Below are 10,329 nucleotides of genomic sequence, written 5' to 3'. Positions count from 1 at the left end.
TCTCTAGTTGGTATAAGAGATTGCACTTACACCAGCAATGGATGAGAGTTCCACTTACTCTTCATCCTCACCATCATGAGTTGTCATTTGTTTTATTGATATTGGCCATTCTGACAGGAATAAGATGAAATATTAAAGTAGATCTGATTTGCATTTCCTTGATAGCTAATGATGTTGGTTTTTTTTCCATTTAGTTTTTCTCAGCCATTTCAGTTTCCTCTTTTGAGAATCAGTGTTTTGTCTATAATTTTTAATTAGATATTTGTTTTCATGATATGTAATTGTCTTAGTTAGGGTTTTACTGATGTGAACAGACACCTTGACCAAGGTAACTCTTATAAATGACAACATCTTGTTGGAGCTGGCTTACAGATTCAGAGGTTAAGTCCATTATCATCAAGGCAGGAGCATGGCAATGTGCAGACAGGCATGGTGCAGGAAGAGCTGAGAGTTCTACATCTTCACCTGAAAGCCACTATAAGATTGGCTTCCAGGCAACTAGAATGAGAGTCTTTAAGCCCATGTCCACAGTGACATACTTCCTCCAACAAGGTCAAACCTATTTCAGCAAGGCTATACATCAAAGTAGTGCCATTCCCCGTATCAAACATATTCAAATCACCACAGTAATATGCACATACACACAAACACACACACACAAAAGAGAGAGACAGACAGACAGATAGAAGAAATATACATATATGTGAATGTATATATATACACATATATGTATATGTAGATATATACATATATATGTGTATATATACATATATATATGTAGATATATACATATATATATGAATGTGTATATATATGAATGAACATGCTTCAGCAAGTGCCTCTGATATATATATATATATATATATATATATATATATATATATATATATATATAAAATGGATATTGGGTATGTAGTTGATTAAAAAAATATATTTTCATTTTATAGTCTGTCACTTTGTCTAAATGACAATGTACTTTGCCCTTTTTATTTTCAGAAGATTTTCATCGTCATGGTGTTTTGTTTAATAAGTATAGATCTTAGTGCCTGAGTCAGTGGTGTTTTGTTAAAAAATTCTTTTTCTATATAACTGACATCAAGGCCTTTTCCTATTTCCTTTTTTGTCGGGTTCAATGTATCTAGTTTAACCTGTTGAGCTATTTGATTATTTTGTGGTTGAAATTAATGCAGGATAATAGTGATGTATCTATTTGAAGTCTTCTATGTACAAGTATCCACTTTAAACAGCATCATTTGTTAAAGATGCTACCCTTAAAAAAGTGTATTTCTGCATTTTTAATAAAAACCCAGGTGTTCATAAATATGTGGATTGATTTCTCTTTATTCAATTTGATTGCATTGATCAAAGTGATTGTTTTGTGCAAATGCCATGCTCTCTTTATTACTGTAGCTTTGTAGTAAAACATGTGATCAGGGATGGTGATCTTCTAGAAGATTTTTATTGTTTAGGATTATTTTAGCTAACTTGGGAGTCACGTTTCCACATGAAGTTAATAATTGTCCTTTCAAAATCTGTAGAGAATTTTATCATAATTTGGAGACTGCATTACATCTTAGATTGTTTTTGCTAGCATGGACATGCTTTACTACTATTGATCCGTGAACATAGTTTTCAATGTGCTATGAGTATAATAATGTATTTCCAAGTAAAGATGTTCTGCAGTTCAGGTTGTCCTTTGAATATCAGACAACTGACTGAGTCTTTTTAACTTTATTATTATCATCATCATCATCATCATCATCATCATCATCCCATGCATTGCCTTCCAGTGCAGTTTTTCCTCCTTTCATTCATCAAGGTCCCTCCTTCATCCTCCCTTTCTCAGAGATCCACTGCTCCTTTGTTTCCCTTTACAAAAAAGAAAGCAAAGAAGAAAGAAAAGAAAAGAAAAACAAGAAAAGAAAAGAGGACCAGGCCTACCTGGGATATCTGCAGCACATGGCATAAATGTTACAAAACTAGGTACATTCTCTCTTATTAAACCTGAGCAAGGCAACATTTCCTTGGGAAGGAAATGGTCCCAAGTACAGACATAAGTGTTAGGTACAGCCTCCACTCCCACTTTTGGGAGTCCCAAAAAAATCACTAAGTTATACAACCATGAGACACAGCAGAGGACCTAGCTCAGACCCGCAGGGTCTGAATTTGTTACTTCTGTCTCTGTGAGTCTCTGTGAGCCTCACTTAGTTAATTTTGTGGGTTGTGTTCTTCTGGTATCTTTTACCCCTCTGGTTTCTGTAATCATTTCTCTGTGTCTTCTACTGGGTTGCTTTTGCTCTGCCTAGTGTTTGACTGAGGGTCATTGCATGTGCTCCCATCAGTTGGTGGATGACACAACACCCCTCTGATGTCAATTGTGTTAGGCATCTGTCTATGAGTATAGAAGAAAATCATTTGGACTTGTTTCATTGAGGTTTTGTTTTGTTTGCTTGTTTGTTTTTGTTTTGTATTGTATTCCTGTCATGTTTGGTTCTATTCTGGGTCTCTGGGTTATCCTGCCTCTGGTTCCTGGCCGACCAGGCCATATTAGGCCTGGGCTCCCTCTTGTAATGTAGGCCTTGGACAAGAAATTGCTTAGCAACTACCACAAGTTCTTTGCCTTCATTATCCCAAAACATCTTGTAGGTAGGAAAGATGGTAGGTCAATGATTCTGTGCTTGGGTTGACATTCCAGTCTCACTGCTGACAGACTTGCCTGATTATATAATATGGACAATTGATAATTCATATCCCCTATTAGTAGGAGACTTTTCTAGGGTTACTAGTTTAGATTCCAGTGAGTTTACATTTAGCGATATTTCTAAATCTCCTCCAAAATGCCCCTTCCCAATTTTACTCATACTTTTGTATACTATGATGTTATCTACATATATACTTTAACTTTCTCTGTTTTCAATTTGTATCTTCTGGATTTCCTTCAGTTGCACATTGTTCTAGGTAAAAACAGACTCTAAATTGAAAGGTTATATAAAGTATCTTATTCTTAACTTTGTTAGAACTGCTTTGAGTTCTCTCTATTAAAGATGATGTTTCCTAGGGACTTGCTATAATCTGCCTTTTTATTTGGAAGTGACTACCTTGTATCCCAAGACTTCTTAAACATTTACCAATAACAGGTATTGCATTTTTTTTCAAAGAGCTGATCATGTGACTTTTGTCACTGTGATTATATATATATATATATATATATGCATACATATATATATTTATATATGTACTATATGTATTTTATACTTGGTATAAACTCACATATATGGTGGATTGTATTTTTCAATGTACACATATTGATCTATTCTTATATTTCTGATATTCAGCTTCCATGACCATCGTGGATGATTGTTTTTATATATGCTTTGTATTGGGTTTCAAGTATTTTGTTGAGAATTTTAATACCTATGAACATAAGGGAATTGGTTTGTATGTTTTTAGAGGGTTCTTTATATATTTTGAGTCTCAAGGTACCGCTGTCTTGTAAACCAAATTGAACACTATTGCTTATGCCTCTGTATCTGTTTTGTTGAGGAGTTTAGGGAATTTTGTCATTAACTTTTTTTTTTTTTGAAATTCTGATAGGATGCTGTGCTCAAAACATAAAATATTCTGCTCTAGTCTTTATTAGGTTTTTTTATCTTTTGGTTAGAAATTTTTAACAACTGCTTCTATTTCACTTTATGGTTATGTTTGTGTAAATTGATTATCTGATCTTGATTTAAGTTTTACAGATAATACATATTAAGAAAATTAACCATTTTTATATCTCCTAATTTAATAGATTCCAGGTTTTAAGTATGCTCATGTGAACCTCTGTATTTAATTGGTGTCTGTTGTTATGTTCCCTTCCTATTTTTATAATTTTCATATTTTCTTTCTGCCTTTTATTTCATTTCATTAAGGATTAGTCAATGTTACTGATTTTCTCAAATGACCAGCTATTTGTTTGATTTATTTTATTGCTTTTTTATGTTTATCTCAATTTTATTGATTTCAGCCCTGATTTTGATTACTTCTTACCATCTACTCCTTTTGGGTGTGGTTTCTTCTTTTTGTTATAGAAATTTCAAATGTGTTGTTAGTTCACTAGTCCAAGATCTGTCTGATTTATTTATTTATGATTTATGGAGGCACTTAGAGCTGTGAGTCAGCCTATTAGAACTGCCTTCATCATGCTCCCTAACCTTCCACCTGTTGCATTTTTGTTTTATTCAACCCTACAAAGTTTAGTTTTTAAAATTTATTTTCTGCTATTGCACATTTTTTTGTTTTAAATTCTGAATTGAGTTGTTCAGTTTTTACAAGGTTGTATGCTTTTGGTTGTCATTAATATTCACCATTTAATCCATAGTGGTCAGATAGGTGGTCAGAAAACTGGACAGTTTTTCAATTTTGTTGTATCTGTTGAAACTTGTCTGGTGTTAGACATGAGGTCAATTTTGGAAAGTTCTATGATGTGCTGAGGAGAAAGGATACTCTTTTGTGTTTGAGAAACATGTTCTGTAAATACCTGTTAGGTCCATTTCATTTATGGCATCAGTTAGCTCTCACATTTCTCTTTCAGTTTTTGTTGGTCTTGTTTGTTCTTTGGTGAGAGTGGGGCATCAAAGTTACCCACTATGTGTGAGAGTCAGTATGTGATTTAAACTGTTGTAATGTTTCTTGTATGAACTGTAGGTTCTAAAATGGGTGAGCAAAGATGAACTTCATTGCCTTCGTTAATCTATAGGCCTTCTCCACAGATCCCATAAGCTTTCTTACCTTATAGTCCTATAACAATTTAGCCTATATCTGTTTTTGTCATAATGAATTATCTGATCCTAATTTTTATCTTCACTCTGGATCAGACCAGACTAAGCAATACAGGATAGGACTCAAATTATGCCATTGCTTATATTATATTGAATACTTTTATCTACTACATAATATGACATGATCACTGCATCAGGACCGGAAATATTTGAAGACAGCATTTTGCCCATTATAGCATCCCTTGTCCCAAAGTACTCTGAATACTACTCTTTATTCCTGAGACAGTAGAGCTGTCACTAATAAAAACTTTTTCCCACCACAGAACAGATAAATTCTGCCTATATTCTTCTGACTTCTTGGCCTATCTGCTTTATTTTCTTGCATTAATTCTGCTTTTCTACTTTATATTGATAATGTTTACTTTTCTTCATACACAGCTTCCTAGTATAAAATGTTTCTATGTATTTTACAATTTTTACTGTATAGAAATAAAAGGAACCATTTTATATTATGCTAGAGATTTACTGACAGAATAACCTTTCAATGTATATTAAATGTTATAATAATAGATGTACTCAGTGTTTTATTTTAAAAGACTAGCTCTTTAATATGAACAGTTAATTAATTAAATATTTACTATATTTATAACATTTTCATATATACAAACTATTGGCTATGTAACTATGTTAAACTCACAACTGATTAAGATATTTCAACATATTTAGAATGGAAAAGGTAATTATAAGTGACAACAAAAATAAAAATCAGCACAAGCTCAAATAAACCCTACTTTGGAAAGTCATTATTACCATAATTTGCTAGTTTCTTTTTTTTATTATATTATAGAATCATCTAGAGTCAATGTTCATTTTTTTGAAATGGATAGAAGAGTCATAGTCCACTTATAATGCCAGAAAGTAGTAATTTATATGCCTACTCACTGACCTAATTAATACTCTACTTATGGTTCAGATTTTCTTCTCAAACTATTTTTCATTTTATTGAAAATATATTTTTCACAGAATAAATGCTGATAATGTTCTCCCTCCCTCTACTTTTCTCAGGTCTTCTCATAGCTCATTCTATCTGGATCTACTTTGTTTTTTGTCTCTCCTTAGAAAACAAATAGGCTTCTAAGAGATAATGCTACAATAAAGTAATAAAGAAAATTAAGAAATAATAACATAAAAACATAAAATAAAACCAATACATCAAAATTGGAGAAACAGTCAAACAGATGGAGAAGATGGAACTTGAATAAAAATTTAATAATGAAAATGAACTTATCTAAATAAAATATTGATAAATAAAAAGCACATAGGAATTCATCCAGCATCATTTTGCATATTTAGTCGTTGCTTCCAACTGTGTTCGTAGCTAAAATGCGCACTGCTGCAAACATCGACTACTGTGGAGAATATAGACTATGATCAGCCTAACTCATTGTTGTGGAAATATGGAAGTATATTCTGGATATCACTGGATCTTTCTTAGAATGCTAATTATGTGTTTATCATTAAGTTCAACAAGCTAACTGACATGCATTTGTCTACATAAATAAAATCTTTGATTTGAAGGCTATAGAAGTGACATAGTGGTTAAGAGAACCCAAAAGCCTACAGTGGCCTCTGAAGATACAGCATGCATGAGGATACAGCATGTGGAGCACATACTTGCATTCAGACAAAATACTCATACACATCCGAAAATAAATCATTTATTTATCTTTGACTTATATTAAAAATGCCTTCACAAAAACTTTATTTAAAGTAATAGTGAAAATGTAAGAAGAAGCATCCTAAAATTCTTTCAAGGTGTGAGTAATTGAACTAGTGTCTTTCAAGGAGAGACTTAATTTTTAAAAAGAAAAAAAAAAAAAAACCACAACCTAAACCCTAATAAAAATTACATTAATATTAATCTTGATCCTGATCTGATCACAGAGTAAACAATTTTCACCCAACAAATAAGTAAATCACCAATAGACAATTACTGATAAAAATAAAATATGTACACAAATGCTTTAATAAATTTTAAAGCATGTATGCTGTGTAAAAACATATTCATTTACATTATATTACTTTATTCATGAGTTCTCAATTCACAAAATTGTAATGGCAAATCAGATACTAGGGAGCTAGGGATGAGACTGAGTGAGTGGAGAATATGGAATCATCAAAATGTAGATCTAAACAGAATTTTTCTTGTTGATTATCTGCTCTATATAAATTTTATTCTGGATTTAAATGTATGACAATGTTATACAAATCAGTATTTAAAGAAAGAGGACTTTTTACATTAAAAACTAAATTATATGAGAAGTGAAATTAATGAAGCCTAACAATCAAATTTGATGTAAATGATGTTAGATTTTAAATAATAGAATATTAATAGTGTTTAATAAAGTAAGCACTACATTTCTTCTTTTGAAAACTGTACCATTATTATATGTTGTCACTGGGGATCCTGTAGAAAGAATCAAAGTCACATTCTGCACTGTGTAGGCAAATTCTAAAATGCCTATACTTTAGAAAACAAGTTATTTTTGAAGAAAAATGTAAACATAAAAGCAGCTTTAAATGAGTATCAAGGTGAAACCATGGATCTCATTGTGAAGGCAATATTGCCCTGCTTCCGCTAATATTCTTGTCAGCTTCTGTAACTGCTGTTGATGTTTTCTGCCACCTATTCTGAAGCAATCATCTCAGACAAACTGATATTTCATAGGAAATGAAATGCTATAATCTTCTATGTTGTAGATGTTGTTCTTGCTAATTTCCTGTGCAATTTTCTTACTTAAAAGAAAAAGCTGAGTAAAAACAACAGAACCTGAATTGATTTTTCTCAAGCAATGGATTCTATAAGGATATTTTTTCACAGTTTAAACTCTTGATGGAACAGATAATGTTATCTGCCCAATATACAACTACCAGTGTTATGGAAGAAAGCAGGCATTATACTTACAGAATATATATCCTATATATCAAGTACAAAGAAATAAATACAAAAAATATGTCAATAAGTTGTGGAATAAATCTGACATTCAGGTGGGCTTTAGACCATGTATTTAAGGGTATCAGTTTTAATAGGTAGATATATTTACAATGTCTTCAATAAAATTGAAGTGGTTGAAAACTATGGCTATCAGGATCTTAGGTACTATTATGAAATAAATTTTATGAAGAATAAGAGAAGGATACTGCCATCCCATCAAGATTAGATACAGTTTCCAAAGGCCATAATACAAAATGGAAAAATGGAGTTACATGTATCCTGTTGAAAACTTCAGAATATACACTCATCTCAAACATTCTCTTAAGAAGGCTATTGGCAATTCTTCAAAAAATAAACAACAAATTTTACCACAAGAAGTCTCAGTACCTGTTTGTGTGTAAGATTATTTATCTGCGATCATTTACCCAAAAAGTAAAACTGAAACAGAAGCTATAATGGGCTCAAGAAATGAGATTGGAGTGTGGAGAGGTGTTTCTGTGAGTGAGAGTACTTGCTACTCTTCTAGTGAACCCAAGTTCATTACACAATTGCCAATAGGGCAGACTTCCTCAAAGGATAAAGATTAAGTCCAAGACTTGGAACACAAAATCTATTATAAGAAAACACAGGAAAAATGCTATCTGACATTTGACTGGACAGGATATAGGTTGAAAGCATTTTAAAGGTACAGGCAAGTAAATTAAAAAAAAGAAAAAAAAAAACAGAAAATAAGATGGCACCAAAAGAAAAGATAATATACACCTAAGGGTACAATCAAAACCTACAAAATTAGAGAAAATATTTGCAAACTATTCTATTATCAATGGGTTAAAATAAAGAACGCAAAAATTAGAACAAAGAATTTTGTAAGAGGACAAATGATAAGTTGATTAAAAAAATATATTCCTACACCAGTGCTTAGAAGGTACTTTGCAGTTCATACAAAGAAAAATCTGGATACCAACACTGTCACAAAATCCTCAAATTCTTTTATGTACTAGCAAAATGGGGGCACAGAACTTGTCAGAGTGGCCAACCAGTGTTTGATTTATCTTGAGGATCTTGCCTGAGAGGGAACCAATGCCCTACCCTATCTGGATGGTCAGGAATAAGACACTAGGCAGCCCTAAGAGGAACAAACACACCTGGTTAAAAAAAGTAAAAATTTCCAAGCTTTTGGGCTAATATTCACTTATCAGGGAGTGCATACAATGAAGCAGTGCTCCTCTTTCTCCACATCCTCACCAGCATCTGCTTTTGCTTGAGTTTTTGAACTTAGTCATTCTGAATGGTGTGAGGTGGAATCTCAGGGTTGTCTTGATTTGCATTTCCCTGATGAATAAGGATGTTGAACATTCCTTTAGGTGCTTCTTAACCATTAGGTATTTCTCAGTTGAGAATTCTTTGTTTAGCTCTCATCCCTATTTTTATGAGGGTTATTTGGTTTTCTGGATTCTAACTTCTTGAGTTCTGTAATACCCATGAAACAATTCACAGACACATGAAGCTCAAGAAGAAAGAAGACCAAAGCGTGGATGCTTCAGTCCTTCTTAGAAGGAGGAACAAAATACTCATAGGAGCAAATACCCAAATGTGGAGAAGAGACTGAAGGTAATACTATCCAGAGACTACTCCACCTGGGAATTCATCCCATATACAGACACCAAACCCAGACACTTGCAGATGCCAAGCAGTGCTTGATGACAAGTGCCTGATATAGCTGTCTCATGAGAGGCTCTGCCTAAGCCTGACAAATACAAAGGCAGATGCTTGGAGCCAAACATTGGACTAAGAAATAGAGGAGTTGGAAAAAGGACTGAAGTTGCTGAAAAGGTTTTCAACCCCATAGGAAGAACAACAATATTAATTTACCAGGCCCCCAGATCTCCCAGGAACTAAATCACTTGGTTTAGTACACATGGAGGGACCCATGCATGGCTCTAGCTGCATATTTAGCAAAGAATGGACTTGTCAGTCAACAAGGAAGGAGAGGCCCTTGATTCTGTGAAGGCTCAATGCCTCACTGTAGGAGAATGCCAGCATGTGGAGGTGGGAGTGTGTTGGTGAGCACCCTCATAGAAGCAGGGAGAGGGAGGATGGGATAGGGAATTTCCAGAGAGGAAACAGGGAAAAGGGGATAACATTTGAAATTTACACAAATAAAATATCTAATACAAATGTATTTAGAAACAGAAAAAATTAAAAATAATGAATGAACTTATCTGATTCTTAATAATGTCCTGCTACACACATAGATCTATTCCTTGTTCAGTTGTAATCAGAAAAGCTTCCTCTGGCAGCAGATGGGAGAGGATTTAGAGACTAAATACTAGACAATATGTGGAAAAGAACTGAATTGGAGATCTTCATTGGTCCCTCCAATAAGATAAGTAGATAAAGGAACCTTGCATAAGAAAAGAAGAAAAGACTCTAGAATTCAAAGGATGGAGTACACCAGGCCAACATGGTCCTTTAAATTAACTAAAGAGGGCTCAAATGGCCTCACAGAGACTGAAGTGGCAAGCATCAGGGTCTTCATGGGTCTGCACCAAATCGTCTGCATATATGTTT

The sequence above is a fragment of the Arvicanthis niloticus genome, chromosome 15 (assembly GCF_011762505.2).
Source record: "Arvicanthis niloticus isolate mArvNil1 chromosome 15, mArvNil1.pat.X, whole genome shotgun sequence".
Classification (NCBI taxonomy): Eukaryota; Metazoa; Chordata; class Mammalia; order Rodentia; family Muridae; genus Arvicanthis; species Arvicanthis niloticus.
Note: the sequence above shows the minus strand (reverse complement) of the source record.